The 16269-nt window shown below is 44.5% G+C and overlaps 1 protein-coding gene across 7 annotated transcripts in view; it reads right to left on the reverse strand.

Moving 5' to 3' along the window:
- SGCD (sarcoglycan delta) overlaps nucleotides 1-16269 on the reverse strand; it is a 517054-nt gene that overhangs the window by 206762 nt on the left and 294023 nt on the right. The window contains exon 1 of one of the 7 annotated variants that reach the window (XM_030572953.1): nucleotides 4797-5007. The exons of the other annotated variants lie outside the window; for them this stretch is intronic. The gene's annotated coding sequence lies outside the window, so the exon portion shown is untranslated. Of the gene's footprint in view, nucleotides 1-4796; nucleotides 5008-16269 lie in introns of those variants that run through there. 7 annotated transcript variants of the gene reach the window in all.

Consider the following 16269-nt stretch of genomic DNA (forward strand, 5'->3'; position numbering starts at 1 on the left):
GAAAAATCCCCGTAATAGATAATTATTGCATAAATGCCCATAGGGGAAGTTCCTTTCTGACCCCAGACAACTAATGGAGGGTATATATCCTGAAGCATGAGGATTTATACCTCTTTTATAGTTCAACCTGTCTTATGTAACTATGGATACTCTCATTGTCTATACAAATGTCTAATCACTTTTTTTCACTTTTCTATTCCTTTTCCTGCCCATGGCCCTGGTTTATAGGTCTTAAGAGTTCCAGTCCTTTTCTCTTCAAACTTCTCTTGGCAGAGTCTTTCTATCATATCCACAGTCTTCTACGTCCTTTCTTCTGATCCTTTTCCTCCCATGCTTTCTTTGCTGGCCATTCTTCTCAAACGTCCAACTCACCTTAAATGCGTGCTCTCCAGCCTACCACTGGGAATCCCGAGTTCATCTTCCTGCTAATTTTTCCCATGCCTACTCTGTTTACCCTCCACTTTCCTCCCAATCACCTCAGTATATTATTTGCTACTACCTGTATCTTCTTTTCTTCTATCTCTGCATGATCCACCATTTCCAAACCATACAGCAGGCAGGGACAAACACCCGCAGCATCCACATAAACATCTAATCCTTTTTTTAAAAATCTTGTGAGTTCCACAGGTATAAAAACTGGGCCTCCACTCCTTCCCCTTTATGCCACTGCTGCATTCAAACACAGTGACCCATCCAGGCATGTGTGTCTTATGGTCAGAGGAAGTTTATGGTCTGACCTAAGAAAGTCTTAAGCACCTTGGAAAGGGAGCAAATTATGGCATCAAACCACATTCCTTATCTGTGTGAGAGCGTGTGGTTTCATTTCTAAACACAACTACTTCCTTCTTGTTCTCCCAAGTGATACCTGCAATAATGCAAACTGTACACAAGTACAGGTTTAGTTAATTTCCTACAGCTGCAAGTGCTGCACCATGATCGGTGGAAATGGAGTCAGAGGGCCCGTGTTTGCTGGAGTGACTGTTATTGCGGGACACCAGCAGAATAGAGAATGTGGGGAGTGACTCTGGAAGCAACTCAGCCACATGGAAGGAGCCATGCACAGTATTTAATAAAGTTCCACTTGTTCAGCCTAACCTACATTCAGCTTCACTCTCTGTGAATGAAACTGGTGCCCCAAGAAAAGCAGTGAGTACAGGAGTCCGGACTTCATACGTTGGTGCACACCAACTATACATGGGAAGAGAAAGACGGGCACAGGGGACAAAGAGAAGGGAGGGAGAATGGGGAGAGAAAAGTAGGGGACAGAATGAGAAGAAATAAGAGGACAAATAAAGGGGTAGGAAAGAGTGCTAGAGAAAGAATGAGACCAAGAGAGAGAAGAAGGATGAGTCACAACAGAGCAGTTTCAAAGCTGTTCTCTTTTCCCCACAAACCTTTAATGGATTTTCACAGACAAAAAAATACAGTTCCAAACACTCTGGATCAAATGCCTCTCAGGTGTAATTCCAGCAAAGCTGCTCAAAGAAGTTAAACGGATGAATTTGGTACATTCGCCACAACAGAACTATGCACTGGCAAAAGGTATACTATGCCAATGGTCCCTCAGAGCACTCGGACCTCCAACATTATTAAGAGTGCAATGAAGACCTCTTTGGGACTTTACATTAAGACACCAGGCCATAATGTAGCTGTTTTCACTTGTCCCCAAAGGTTCTATTCAGAGGGAGGAGGCTTTAAAACCAATTTCTGTCCTAAATACATGTGGTCCAGGCTTTCAGATAGTGCTCATCACCACAGTGTTCAAAGCAATGTAAATTTCCTATGCACAGCTGAGAACAGAATTTGGTTCAGTTTTGAGCTACCAAGAAACCATGTTTTCTCTATCAGTGGTATCTCTCTAGCCATGAAACACTCTCCCTCTCACCTGCTCCCCTCCCCTCAGCTCATTAACCCATTAGCATCATTAGCCAAAACCATTCACAAAACCCATTCCAATTAACATACATTATTTATACCTGGGACTAACCACAGCACAAGCCTCCTCCACAAAGAATCTAGAAAGCAGCCTCCAGCCTCCAGCTTGCCTAACAAAGCCTGAACAACAAGAAGCAGTTACGAGCATGAAATATATACCAAGATATTTTACTCCTATGTCTGTTTTCTACAACACTGTCTAGTCCATTTTCTGCTTATCAGACATCTGCTTTTACACATAACTGTGAGGTTCACGGAGTGGTTTGGTGAAACAACTGATTCTTATGGGAACCTTTTTTTTCTTTTTCAGTAACCCTTATCGGTGAGTTTCACTGTGAACAAAGGACATTATGCTCTTTCAAATACCCACCCTGATTCTGGCAAGTGTAAGGGTATTACTAATCTGTTTTCTGTCTCCACAGTCAGAAAACTTAATCTCTGATCTACTTTGTACATTAACTTCTCTTCCTCCACAATCCTGTGAAATGAAACTGGTCAGGAATCTTTTGTCACAACTTTTTTTTTTTTTTGGGGGGGGGGGTCAAAATATTCCAATTTGTCAAAACCAAAACTTTTCATGGGAGGAGGTCAGTTTCAATGAATTTGTCGACTCAGAAAAAAACATTTTAAAACGTTTGAAATTGTCAAAACAGAACATTTTGAAATTTTCAGAATGAAGAATACTGTCTGTTCAAAATTACTTTTTGGTTCAAAAACTAAGCTTATTAGAATTTTTAAAAAGTTTAAAAAAATTAAAATGGTCAAAATAAAAACAACAGGTTTCAAAATATCAAAAGAAACTTTTTGAATGACTCAAACCATGAGTTTTTTTGTGGGGGGTGGTGGAGGAGGGAATTTTTCAAAAATTCCAAGAGGTCGACTCTTTGACCCAATTCGGAACAGAAATATTTTTTGATACCTCAAAAATTTTCAAAGCCCTCCAAACTCTATTTTGAAAACTCTTGATGTAAATGGTCTCACTTAACACAGATTTCTCTCTTGACCGTCTCTGGAATCCAGCTCCTCCTCCCTTCCAGCCATCTTATTCTAAAATCCTGAGTGTTAATGTAATTTCCATAGTAACTATAGGTGACCCCACCCTTTAAAGATGTGCTCTCTTTGCTCAGTGAACTGCACAAGCCTTTATTTTAAACCAATGTCTAGCTGCTAATGGACCAAATGAAAATCTGAACAAGGCGACATGAATCTTTGCTCTCCAGCTGCTACGCCAGAATCCATGTTGGACACAGCTGTTGCTAATGGAGCAGTTTGCTGCATTTCCTTCTATCCTGGGATGTCACCTCCAGCAAATGCAATATTTTATCCTCAGATGCCGCAGGAGTTTTACTTTACAAAATACGTTTCAAGCCCTCCTGGTGGCAAAGGAAATCTTGAAAACGTGACCTGGACATAATTTACGCACTGACGTCTGCCTGAGTCTGCAGACAGCCTCCAGCAAAGAAAGCAGCAGCAGCCAATATAGCCAGTGAGGAAGCTGCCACATCTCCCCCATAAATCTGTCCCTCCCTTCCCCATTCTGAAGCTAGGAAGGTACATGGGTGTGTTAGTTACCTCTCTGTGAGACTGGCTCTCTCATGGTGTGATGCACCCCCCAGGGCTCCGCACCAAAGTTGCCCAAAATTCATTCAAGGAACAAATCTACTTTACACCACTGCATCTATCCACAGGTTCCTGACTATTCAGCCTTGTTCTGGCTTAGCCTATAAAGCAGTCCTTCATTGATGACACAGCGAGGCTCCGGCCAATCCCACACTGGGCTTGATCAGCTCATTTTGTCACTGAGAACATTTTGGGTCACCAAAGGGAATGGCCACTCGGCTACTGTATGTTGGGTCCTGCTGGCCAACAGGAAGAGCAGGCTCTGGGTCTCTTTTCCTGAACAGCAGTTGACTCAGCCCCACGTTTGCACCGTCCCTTTAAGTAATGCGGCACCATCTTACCTTCTGTTTTCAACTCTACCCACATAGCCTGGCTCAAAAGCAACCTTGGCACATGAAACGTCAGCTTGGTGAGTGTCTGAGGCGAGGCAGGCTGAAGCTAGAAAAGAGCCTGCCCTTCTGACATTTTCATTGGCCCTGGCAAACACGCCATCCCCTAACTTCCAGACACTAACAGTGCATAGAAGGAGATGCTCTCAACGGCAGAGGAAAGCCTCCAGCTTTAATGCTGCGACGGAGAGAATGAGAGAGTAAAGCACAAATCTGGCAGTCTGCTAACCAGGGAAATTATTTGTCACTAATGTGTCTTAGTTATTCTTGGAAAGAAGCTTAATCCTAAGAAAATGTGCAACTAGAAAAGAAACACAAGTTAAATTAAAGTCTTTAGTTCTAATCTCCTAGACTGGGTTTTGTGTTGTCTAATGAGCTTTATTACACTCCCCAAGCCCATCAAAAATGCTACTTTACATATGCATTTATTACCACTGCAGACAATGTGCTGTGTATAATACCCACTGACTGCATCTTGACTACAGTACTTTTTGTCTTGTCTTTTTGTTACACAGACACATACTGATGCCCTTAAAATGCTCTTTGGCTGCACTTAGACTTGTGTTAGAAAAACAAAAAGTTGGGAATCATTTGGTCAATGTGTCTGCAAATATCTGCACACTCAGAGGCAAGAGTTGAATTGGCTGCAGGATTAGCGTGAAAGAAAAGTTAGAAAGAAACTGCCACCTAACCCAAAACTACTGGTATTCTTTAGCAAACATGCCACAACCGCATATTCCCAAATTCTTCCTCTCTAAACAATTTGCTGAAAGGAAACAGCCTCTCCTGCACCAGAACAAAAGAACAGCAAATCAAACCAATTGTACAGAGAAAGAACAAAAGCCCTCTTACCTCTCTTTCAGTTCCCAGATGCAAAATATACAATCGTGGCGTGTGCTGGGGGTACACAAGAAGATGCCGTGTTGTTTTCAGAACAGCACGAGGCCTAGCCCGTGCCTGTGTTCAAAGCTGCCCCTGTCAGATTTTCCACCAGCAGAATTGTAGCCAAGCCCCTGCCCATGCCTGAAGAATTTCCTGCACAGCATTCCCGTTCTTTTTCTAACTGCTTTGAAACTACACTCTGTCTGTACTTCAATAAGGCTTTGTCAGGCCAAGTTACAGCTACTGGTCTGGCTCCAGACATCAATTGAAAACACATGTGTTTTGCATTCAAGAACCCTTCCCCCCTGACACACCCCTGCACTGAGATTCATTTTCTTCACCAACTTTTCTTGAGAGTGGTAGGTTTTGCAGCTAATATCTCTACTGTTTCTTAACATTTTGCCAGTATCAACGCTCTAGGGCTGACCTGGGTTAGCAGGCAGCTTTTCCAGCCCTAATAAAAGCAAAGTAAGATAGGGATTCAAATTTTAATTCACAACCACATTCCCCTTACCTTTGCCTCTGCCTCTAGTGAAATTTCAATTGCAAGAAAAGAAAGGACATTTTTATCCCCTCTAGACTCAGCTCAGCACATCAGAGCTGTACCCTAATCTTGACATACACTCCTATAGCTGCTTATACCAAAAATTATACAATTATTTTTCAAGCACTTTAATTTCTCCCCGCTCTCGAGCTGTGCTAACCCCTGAAAAATATTTAAAGCACTTTGAATCTCTTCTTCCAGGAAATTAACATTACTGTGGTCTTGGCTTAAACAACAAACATAATGTTGTACCTTTAATCAGAATGGGTCCCAGTTTTTAGTATCTGTAATAATTTCCAGATGACACGATAGGTCACCATAATGAACATAGCTTTCTGTTGCTTCAGAGGCCCTGTAATTGACACGTGCCTGTGAAGGAGGCTGGAGTAGATGTGGAAACATACATGGATGTCCCCCTCTTTCACCACAGTTAAGTCCCACCAAAGATGAAAAACAGCAGCAGAGTTGTCAAGGTAACAATACAGAAAAGAGACAGTTAAAGAGAGAGAATAATATTTTTTCCCTTCACGTTCTCTTTCAAAACCATGTACACCAGTTTCAGCAGTTTATTCTTTTCTGTGAGTTCACTGAGGCGCGTAGTCCGGCTGGAGTGTTTATATGAGACTTAAACATTGTCAGGAGTCAAAAGTATACAAACCTTGTAAGTGAGAGGTTTGTATATGGTGTGATCCAACGCCCACTGCAGCCATTGGAAAGTCCACTGACTTCAGTGGGCTTTGGATCAGGTCCACAGTAAGGACTTGTTCATCATTCAGGAAGGAGACCTGCCATTCACACCCTGTAAGTAGGATCTTGAAAAACCTCCCTGGGAGTTACCTGCAGGATCACATCTGTCCGCAGTGCTTTAAAAGACTGCTGACATTACAATAACCGGGCCTGCTCCCGGTGTCTTGAGTGAAGTGGGACTGGGCCCACACTGTCACTTTCTGCAAGATGGCATCATTTGGCTCCAACATTCCCATTAAGTAACTTCTCCAAACAAAGCAGTTTAAACCAGATATTGTATTTTCAAATGCACTGTGCAGTCTACATACATAGAACAACCCTCAGTACCTTAATCCCACTGATTTCAACGGCACCACTTGCCTCTTAGCATGAGTAAAACCAGCAGGTTCTGGCTCAAACTGAAAAAAATCATTCAGTCTGCATGACCTTGCACAACACTGAGCTGAGCAAAAGGGATACAGCTATTTTAAGTGTTACCGATAGCAATAGCATTTCATTCTTATTTGCACAGCTTGTAAGGATTCAACTCCTGACAGAGTATGAATCACAGTCTCTTCAATCCAAAATAGAAAGCACTATCATTCCAGCTAAAGGAGAGTCTCCTATAACTTTCTGCAATGGACACAATTATATCCTCTTTCAGGGCCTCCAGCCAATAACAAATCACCACCACCGCTGTAAAACCCCAGGTATCTGCTAGCATAAACAAACTAAAACAGAATAAAATGAACTGCAGATTCAGATAATGTAGATATTTTGTTATACTGGAATATCAGGCACCTGAAAAAGCAATTGCCAAACTAAACCACTCCTTTGCCTTCTATCCTATCTCACCTGGACCCCCAGTAAACAACATACTTAAACATGGTGACTAACTTTCAATGGGACTTATGTGCTTAAATTTAAGCATGCGCTTAAGTGCTTTGCTGGATCCGGGCCTCAGTGAATAGCAAGGCTCTAGCACAGAGGTCTTGAACTCCCGGCCCGCAAGCCTCCCCAATGTGGCCCGTGGGGCTCCAGCAGTTTTGGGGCTGGGTCTCTCCCTTGGGCCCGCCTGCCACCCCTAGGCACTTGCCATCCCCCTCAGGGGCCTCAGCAGCGCAGCAAAGCTGAGTGATGTCTCCCTGCTCATTCCAGTGGCTGCCGGCCCCCCTCTGCAGCCCAGGGGCAGGGCGGGGTGGGGCTGTGCCTCTGCGCGCTGCCCCCACCCCAAGCACCCTGTGGCCAATGGGACACTCCGGGGGCAGTGCCTAGGGGCAGAAGCGCGTGGAGGCCCACCTCGCTTATGGAGCCCCAGGTAAGTACTGCACCTCCAATGTCCTCCCAGAGCCTGCACCCCTGCACAGACCCCTTCCTGCCCCCAAACGCCCTCCCAGAGCCTGCACCCTGTCCCCACACTCCTCAGCCCCCAAACTCCCCTCCAGAGCCTATGCCCCATCCCCACACTCCCCTAGCCCCCAAACTCCCTCATAGAGACTGCACCCCCACACAGACCCCCTTCCTGCCTCTGAACACCCTCCCCGAGCCTGCACCCCCTCCCCACACTCCCCCATCCCCCAAACTCCCTCCCAGAGCCTTCACCCTCTCCCCTTCCCACACACCCCCTCCTGCCCCCAAACTCCCTCCCAGAGCCTGCATCCCATCCCCATACTCCCTCAGCCCTCAAACTGCCTCCCAGAGCCTGCACCCCATCCCCATACTCCCTCAGCCCTGAAACTGCCTCCCAGAGCCTGCACCCCATCCCCATACTCTCCCAGCCCTCAAACTCCCTCCCAGAGCCTGCGCCCCATCCCTATACTCCCCCAGCCCCAAAGCAACGAGAGGAGCCAGTGAACAGGAACAACTAACGGGAGTTTTGAGAGGGAGTGTGTGTGTGTGGAGAAGATACACTAACATTCTTTAAAGCCATAAACACCCCCCCCCCCCGATTAAAAACAAAACATCAACAAAGCAACCAGCTGCAGGAGTAAAAAGAGAATGCAGTCTGAATAATAACATGGATGAACTAGAGTGCCTTATATTAAATGAGGATATTGGTATAATAGTAAATAAGGAAGCATTATTTACTCCTCATAAAACAAGAACTAGGGGTCACCAAATGACATTAACAGGCAGCAGGTTAAAACAAACAAAAGGAAGTATTTCTTCACACAAGGCACAGTCAGCCTGTGGAACTCCTTGCCAGAGGATGTTGCTAAGGCCAAGACTATAACAGGGTTCAAAAAAGAACTAGATAAGTTGATGAAAGATAGGTACATCGACGGCTATTAGCCAGGATGGGCAGGGATGGTGTCCCCAGCCTCTGTTTGCCAGAAGCTGGGAATGAGTGACACAGGATGGATCACTTGATGATTCCCTGTTCTGTTCACTCCCTCTGGGGCACCTGGCATTGGTCACTGCTGGAAGACAGGATACTGGGCTAGATGGACCTTTGGTCTGACCCAGTATGGCCATTTTTATTTTCTAGAGACATGTGTCGTGCTCTCTCCTGATCAGGATATCTCCATGCTGCACAGTTCCTTGAGTATACTGTGATTTTCCCAGCAAAAGATAGGCTGCCTAAGCAGGCTTCTCTTTCCTTCTCTTCAGAGACTAACAACAGAGTAATAGTCAGTGGTTATAAGTTACCACATAGCACTTCCTATGCCATTATATTTATTCTTAGGGTATAAGCACTACAGAGAAAACATATAAAAACAATAAAAGAACCTACACGCATGCTACTAAGCTTACTGGAAATTCCCCCCAAACTGTCTTCAGCATGGGCTCTGGCAGGCAAGTCCCTCATACACCCAAAGAGGTTTCTTTTGTGGTCATAAGCTCATAACCGTCTCAGCTGAGAACTAGCACACACATGAAAAGTTTAGTCCACCCTTTATATAGTTCCAAGATCTTTGATCTGAAGTTTCCAGGAGTACATAATTAGCAGACAATGAGTCTCTCCACAAAACATAGTTTCCAAAGGCCTTCCAAGCACCTCCCAAGAAACCCACTTCCCACATATTGTCCCATTTCTTGCAAATTCCTAACATTTACATTAATCAAATCCCTAGAAAATGTATAGATCATCCTACAATAACACAGAAGCAATTGCATTTTTAATACACTGGACACCAAAGGTGTTAAACCAAACACAATAATTCTGTAAAGCTTATCTTAATTTTGAAAGGTTAGTCCAGGATACGGTCAGCCTGTCACACCATAATTCCTAATTATAGCATATTTTCTGCGTTAATGGCATGATGGCAAGTATAGACATGGAGGGTTGACGGCATTAATATTGTCTTTTTTTTTTTCCAATGGTATAATTAGTAGGCCAAGTGTATAAATATTGACATGAAAGCTGTGAGGCATCACACAAACCTCACTGGTACTTACGGGCATCTGAATGTGAATTGCGTTTCCGTCTAACTATTTTGACATCAAGAAACACATAAAAAGATCCTTGGAGCCCAGCCATTTTGCCGGAGTTGTTTTCATCCCTTCTCATTTGTACACATTATGTTCAAATGTTTTCAAGCCTCAGTACTGTGGCTTACAGGCACTTAGGTTTATAATTATTGAGCCGTCCTTTGTGTTGCCTCCAATGCTACTAAGCTCCATGAACTGTGAAGCATAAACTTGAGATTATATTGACATAATTATCTACATACCTACCATTATTTCTCAGTGCTGACAGGGCTTGGAGGACTGAAAGAACATAGGAGATCTTTGAAATGTCAGAAATAAATAAATAATATAAAAGCTCCAGTATCCTAGAAATCAGAGATCAAAATGCGTCAGGATTTCCATTTTTTATGGCACAGCTTTGCTACCTGGCAATTCACAGAAGCTCTGGCTGCTGCACTGAAGTTATCCATGTAAGGTCCACAATACTGTGTGTTACTGACAGGAGGCAAGATTATGTCTCCCTTATGCATACTGGGTAGCACCTTGCTCCACAAGTGGCACCTTTGTCTTCAATGGAACCATTTGTGTATCAAGATGTTCTTCAGTGTAAGGCCAAAATCAGGCACAAAATTGGCTGGAAGCAGAACACAACAGGTTTAGAATACTCGTAAAAGGGGAAAGGAAATAGGAAACTTTTACTTAAAGTTTGTTGCATTTAAGCTTGACCTGTAGTCAGGCTCACAGTGTTATACAGTGGTAGCTGAAACCACATTCTTCAATACTTGCCATTGATATAAGTACACAATTAATTCAGCTTAATGGATAATACCTATTTGCATATCACCACCACTACCGTGCCCCCTACACACAGCTCTTGTGCTCTGACAGTTTCAAGGAGTGAGGTTTCCAATGTCTCATTGACACATTCCAAAAGCTTTCATATAAAAACCACAACAAATCAGACAGAAAGCACCTGCCAGCTGAGCTACAGTGTGTATGCACCTGAGGTGGAGGAAGAAATCAGCACAGCATTTTTAAATTCGGAATTAGACAATTCAGCAATCTCTAGTTTTTTCCCATCCTCTGACTATTCATAAGTATTAACCCGTTAACTATTTCAAAATATGAAAATGAGGAGAAAAGGTAATTTCTCATACATTTTTATCCCGGTTTTAATGTGTTCATAAGCAGTTGCAGGCTTGGACCTTAGTTACAGATGTGTGACAATTATTCATACTTGATATATGAATTCATGTAAGATAAAAGTCTAGGATTGACGGGAGCCCGGTCTCTTTAAATTCAGAGGTTATGTAGATAATGAGCTCTCTGATAAGTCAACTCTTTTGGTCAGGGATAGCAACCAAAAGAAGGGAGGTTATATTGGCTCCGTGAAAGGACTTCTCCCAGCAGTGCTGAGGAGGGATGTAATCAGAAAAAAATACAGTGTCCCCATCCTTGTTTAACCAATGGCAATTATTACAATAGCGGGCCTTCATTAGTATGTTTTATTATTTGTATTACCATAGCACTTAGGAGTGCTACTCATGGTCTGGGATTCTGCTGCGCTAGATGCTGTACAAATAGAACAAAAGAGATCATAGAATCATCGAATATCAGGGTTGGAAGGGACCTCAGGAGGTATCTAGTCCAACCCCTGCTCAAAGCAGGACCAATCTCCAACTAAATCATCCCAGCCAGGGCTCTGTCAAGCCTGACCTTAAAAACCTCTAAAGGAAGGAGATTCCATCGCCTCCCTAGGTAACCCATTCCAGTGCTTCACCACCCTCCTAGTGAAAAAGTTTTTCCTACAGTCCAACCTAAACCTCCCTCACTGCAACTTGAGACCATTGAGATGGCAGTCCCTGCCCCAAAAAGCTTCCGATCTAAGTACAAGACAAGACAAGAGACAACAGATGGTTACACACAGACCAGAAGGGGGAATACAAGACAATATTGGTCAACATGACCAATGGGCAGAAGTCTGTACAATATCCAGTGGAAATTTCATAGGAGATAGAGAGAACCTCATCGGAGAAAAACCTGTATGTGTGATGGGGGTCGGGGGACGAAGGAGGAGGGAAAGGATGCGATTTTATAACGAGTAAAGTGACTCCTGTGAGATCCAAGGGATCACAGGCTATAATTAAGTGAGGGCACAGGTCACCAGGGAACCAAAACCGGGGATTTGACTCTGCCTGGCTGGATGGCCAAAAGGGTCCGAGGGGAGAAAAGGAGAAAACTCTCTCTAGAAATCTGAGGTATTGTTTATTCCCTGTAACTGAACCCCAGGGGAAGATACACAGGGGCTCGATCCTGGGAGGTGCGGAGCTTTCAGGCCCTGCGATAGGCAGCAAAGCATTCAAGTATGTGCTTTACTTTCAGCACATGGGCAGCCCCACTGAACCTGGATATGCAGGTGACAGAAGATCCCTGCAGCAGAATGCTAAACTGTATTATACTATTCAGCCTCTAGGCGGTGGTGTGGGTAACACACCTTAGTGTTTAAGCACCTTGGGGTACCTCTACACTGAGATAAAAACCCTGGCACTGAGTCTCAGAGCCCTGGTCAGCTGGCTTGGGGACTGAGGCTAACACCTTCAGTGTAAAAGCAGCAAAGAGTCCTGTGGCACCTTATAGACTAACAGACGTTTTGGAGCATGAGCTTTCGTGGGTGAATACCCACTTCGTCAGATGCATGTAGTGGAAATTTCATATGCATATATTTATACCTGCTGCTGAAAATTTCCACTACATGCATCTGAGGAAGTGGGTATTCACCCATGAAAGCTCATGCTCCAAAACGTCTGTTAGTCTATAAGGTGCCACAGGACTCTTTGCTGCTTTTACAGATCCAGACTAACAGGGCTACCCCTCTGATAACTGACACCTTCAGTGTAGATGTTTGGGCTCGGGGTGGAGCCCAGGCTCTGAGACCCTCCCTGCCTTGCGGTGTCTCTCTCTCTCTCTCTCCTGGAAGGAAGCTCTGTTACCAGACCATAACTGGTAAAGAAGCCTCAGCTGCGAGTAGCAGCCCTGCAACCTGCTGTGTACAAAGAATATGTGACAATCCCAGTCTTACCTATCCCCCAACTTCAAAGCATTCCGGTTCTGGATCTGATTTTTGCAATTTGTCCCCATCTGTAGTTAACACAGTGGCAGGCTGACAGCTAAAGCAAGACAGGGTAAAAACGGGTCCACAGACTTAGACATCTTAAAAGCAGCGCTGACAGTAACGCTGAGTTCGTCCAGTGGTCTGAGCGGCTTCTATAATACTGTTAAAATAACAGACACTCCAACAGAGACATTCTGAGAGGAACGAAAACTGAAATCTTAAAAGAGGACTGTGCGGCAGATTCCGCCCTCGGTTACACCTCAGTAAATCCAGAGTAACTCCAATGACCTCAACTTTGTTACTAGAGCCAATGGATTTCCCCCAGATTTAGATGGAAGCTGGCCCAGTATGTGGAGAGGTGAGGCTCTGAACGGCATGGTTTGCCCTAAGGGTTGGGGACAACCCAGTGAAAGTGGATCTGAAAGGTACAAATCCTCCCATCTCTGATCTGTGATGAAGCATCACACCCTGCTGACACAAAACAAGGATCACGTTCCCAGGTATTAGGCAGACAGAGATTTAGCGTGTTGGCACTCAGCCTTTGGAGAATTATCAGGTCCTTGCCATTACTGCACACTTGCTGCCAAATGCCTGTATCTGACAGAGGACCCTTCTGCACTCCTGCTCCCAGTGTCAGACAGGCACCCGAGGTGGATTAGAAGCCACGAGAGGAGGCAGTGGGTATGGCGAGGTATGTCTACATTGCAATATAAAGCCATGGCTGGCCCATATCAGCTGACTTGGGCTCGCGGGGCTATAAAATTGCAGTGTAAATGTTTGGGTTTGGGCTGGAGTCTGGGTTATGGGACGCCACATGCAGGAGGGTCCCAGAGCCCAGGCTCCAGCCTGAGCCCAAATGTCTATACTGCAATGTGATCACTCTGCTGCCTGAGCCAGCTGACATGGGCCAGTCACGCTTGTTTTATTGCAATGTAGACACACCCACAGAGTTTTCACTTCCTGCGCGGAGAAGGGCTGGAGGCAGGGGAGATTTCTGACTCAGCTTCCCAAGTGTAACCTGCCAATAACATGGACAATGTTCAGTGTTATACATGCTGACCCAAAGTACTTGTGTTAGGCGATTCTCCAGGCCCAGGACCTGTGAATTCCCTGAACTCATTTATAGATCATAGCTTCACTAACCAAAAAACCTCTGCATCATGTCTCACCAAGGCTATTTCTCCAGCAGCTGACTGCCCCTTCAGCCAAACACGGATTGTCATGCAATACACTCCCCGCCTTCACCAACTGACACCTGCTAATTAGTCTGATGATTTCTATCATTTGCAGGTTCTTCATGGAAATAATTTAAGGCATACAGACCAGCAGAGCTTGTTATTAGGTAATATGGAAAGTGTTCCTTTTCATTTCTCCGGCAACACTAATGTAATTACCCTGAATCATTCTCAGACTATGTAGGCTGTAATTTTCGAGGCAATATTACCGTTAGAGAGTCCTGTTCTGTGAGATGGCATGGGACTTTCTTACATTCTAGATTACATCAATAGTAAGAAATGTCTTCATTTACATTTTTAAACAGAAGGCATGTCCCCATACACAGACACACAACCTTACCCACCACTCCCTCTATTCTTAGCAGGGCTGTCACGAGAAATGCAAAAAAAGAAACCTTCAAGATTAATATTATACAGATGTATGAGCAAATATTTTGTTGGCCAGGACAATAATTATTCTTCTATTAAAGTCTTAAGGGTAACAAGTATGGGAAACGTTATCTGAGCAGCCCTGGCCTGTCTTCATTCAGAAATCAGGTTAAATGCATGCAGCTGCTCTACAAGCTTCATTTTGATATACTACCCTGATGAGGAAAAATCTCCACCTTGGCCTGGAATAATTATCTTCCAGGGGTGAAAGGTTCGGTTTCCCTGCTGGTTCCATCATGCTCCTCTTTCTGAGTACAGACATGTCATGCTACCTAAAAGTAATGCAGGTACAGTCGCTGGTCAAACTCGCAGTCTGTATATAGCACAATCATTTCCCTTCCACTCCTCATTATTTTTATTCTGTTGGGAAAGAAAGCTCCACTTGTTTCTGTTACTCGCTGTACTTTTATTATATCATGGGATAGGAGACCATCTGATGCAAGAGAATTTGGTTCTACAGAGCACCCTTCGTAAGCAGCATCTCTGTATTTTTACAAAGCAATTAGTGAGATATTGGTAGAACAGTAACTAGACAATCTGTTAGCCCACAAACTGACTCAGACACTGCCATCTACTTTAATGAGCTCGGGTACATCATCTTGGATGTCACGACTTGCAGATAATACCATGCAATCTTTCACTGCCTTCTTGACAGCTACCTGAGATGAGCAGAACTAACCGTGGTGCAGTGTGTCTAGTGGAAAGGGGAACACTCTGCTAAATGAGCATCGGCATCCCCCAAACCCACTTCCCGCTGCAGTGTCAGCCACTGGCCATGAGGTCAGTACCCCGCCAGGTGTGGGGTTTGTAATCCAGACCCTGCGGCAAGGAGACAACAGTGCCACTAACTGAGTTATACGCACCCTTTGGCCAAATGTTGCAGATTCTTCCTCTCTGCCACCACCCTGCAACTCGGCAGTAAGAGGAGATTAGACACCTGCAGTGGTACATAGCACGTCTCATGGCTCTATACAGGTATAGAAGAAAGGGTGGATACTGTGGTGCCTCTCAAGATAATATATCAAGTCTCAGTAAAAAGGGACTGAGAAGAAAGCCTTAAAAGGACACTTGACAGGATCATGAAACTAGACCAATGTCCCCTGGAGACCAGTGGAGAACAAAGGCAATGTTCTAAGAAACCTCTCGATGACTGGCTCAGGGGAAATCTTGCCTGGTCTCGATGATTCCAGAACTCTCAATAGGGGCAAGGGATATATTCTCAGGGTGTTTACCTTGAAGGTCATGGAGACACCACTGGGCAAAAATTCCAGAATCTCACCAATCCTTACAGATCTGCATCAGCTCTGTTGATCCCTGAATCTGTGTTTAAAATCCAACCAAATGGAGGAGTGTTTTCCACTAGCATAATGTCCCATAGCATGGAAATCACTGGAATGGAGAATCCTTTTCTCTTCTGCTTGTTTCTCTGTTGCTTCTCAAACTCCAGGCAGATAAATTTTGCCTTCCAGGTTCTGGATGACCTACTGGCCCCCGAGTTAGGGGATCTTTTCTGTGTGGCAGAACCTTAGCAGTTCTGTCAGTTAGGAGAAGAGTCAGAATGGCAGCCTTTTGGGTTTGCTAGGAACAGAGACCCTTGAGACAGGCAAAGAAGATGCGCGTCTTGTGAATGATCTGGGGGTTCAAAGAGGGTCTGTCTTCAGTTATCCAAATCTTTCTGTTAAGAGGGATGATGCTATTGGATTGAGGCTCCATTTTGCTGCCGCTGAGTTTGCCCTTGATGTAGAGGGCGTGTAAGGATGGAAGCTTTCTCCCCCTACCAAGCTGGGGAGGGGATTGAGCTTTCCTGGAGTGGAGGATCAACCAGGACCCTCCCTGCCTAAGGAGATCTACCACAGCAACCTGACTCTTTGTTTTAATTCAAAGACAGTATCTTTCTTGTTTAAAAGTTATAAATAAAACTGCCATAGCTCTTCCAGCCCACCGCGCCAGACTGCTGCAAACTTTAACTCCAGTGTGACACACGTT

This window comes from Gopherus evgoodei, chromosome 8 (assembly GCF_007399415.2).
Source record: "Gopherus evgoodei ecotype Sinaloan lineage chromosome 8, rGopEvg1_v1.p, whole genome shotgun sequence".
In the NCBI taxonomy this organism is placed as follows: Eukaryota; Metazoa; Chordata; order Testudines; family Testudinidae; genus Gopherus; species Gopherus evgoodei.